This window comes from Chaetura pelagica, unplaced genomic scaffold (assembly GCF_000747805.2).
Source record: "Chaetura pelagica isolate M959 unplaced genomic scaffold, ChaPel_1.0 scaffold189, whole genome shotgun sequence".
In the NCBI taxonomy this organism is placed as follows: domain Eukaryota; kingdom Metazoa; phylum Chordata; class Aves; order Apodiformes; family Apodidae; genus Chaetura; species Chaetura pelagica.
In genome coordinates, this window is record NW_009970716.1 from 2,474,553 (window position 1) to 2,476,078 (window position 1,526).

Genomic DNA, 1,526 nt, shown 5'->3' on the forward strand with positions numbered 1-1,526 from the left:
CAGGCAACCATTTAAAAGGAAAAATAAGGGAAAGCAGTCCATCTATACCAACATAAGCTACGGAAAAGCTGGCTTTTCAGTACTGATCTGTGCATATTTTACCCATGTTTAGGAATTACAAAATAGGGAGTACACAGCATGCTTTCACTGTCTCCCTTCAAACAACCACTTTCAAAAACTCTAGTATTAGGGCTCCTTCCCCATATAATCCAGTAAGCACTTTTCCTAAAGACCTCTAGATGTTCTTGGTGGGGGAGGGAAGATACAAAGCCATTTTACAAGATTGGCTTACTGATGTATTAAGTCCCATTCTAATCATACTGCCTCAAACTCTTTAAAAAGCAAGTATTGATAAAAGAACTAACACAGACCACTACAAAACTATTACCCAGTGTGGTCACTTTTCTTCACTGTGCAAATCACAGCTTACCAATTAAGAAAATTTTAACTGTATGTATTACACATTAAGAGCAACTCGCTACACAAAATACATTGAAAAGCACACAACATTGTATAAAACCTTTAACACAGAAGAATCTTCAATTTTACAAAAATAGACAAATTACAAGATAAACATGTAAAAAGCCTCTTGAGGAACCACCCTGGGAAGGCAATCTGCAATTTCGAGAACTAATCAAAAGCAGAACTGCATGCAGTACAGGTCAACCTGTATTAGCAACCAGTTTCTTTTAAGCAGCATAAACACTTCTTTAGAGAAGGCATCTAACTCCTCCAACCAGAAATGCAACTGGAAAACTGGCTGCTTTAGAAAGCACTCATTAAAAAAAACCAAACCAACACACCAAGCAGTGCTAGTAATTCAAGTCATACAAAGTATGACTAATCAAGTATGAATAATGCATCCCTGAATAAAATGATAATATTGTATAAAACTGTTCCATGGAAGTCTCAACAGCTTTCTTTTTATTTTAGTCTTCTACAGTACGGAATAATCTGCATGCATGCACCGATTTGAACCTTACAGAAGATAAATTCCACCAACAAAAAGTCAGATAAGCTCTCACCGATTATTAGTTGTTGCTAATGTGACAAAAGCCCAGCAAAACCAACTCAACACAGCTAAGTGCTAGTAACTTACTTATTACAACTCATAAAAATACTATAAAAACATACAGCAAAGATGAGCAGTGTTGCTTCCTAAGCTTTGGTGATGGTAGAGCAGGTGAAAACAGGAAACTTACTCAGCATGTTTAACTACATCTTTCCCACTAATCCATACACACACAGGAAAACACTACATTAAACGGGTATTTGCTGCAATTCAACTGTAAGTGATTACATGACAAGGGACAAAACTGGCCTGCATTTTGAGCTGCCGGGAGCTGTGGCCTAACGGAAAGGACAGGGCTGACTCCTCAGACCAACACAGACCTGCAAGAGGCCGCTTCATTTTACAGAATTTCTGCAAACTTCCACCCCAGCCCGGGCATGACGCACCAGTTTTACGTAAGCCCGGGGCCGGCAGGGCCGGAGGCCTGCAGAGGACGTGCGGGCACACCCGCAGC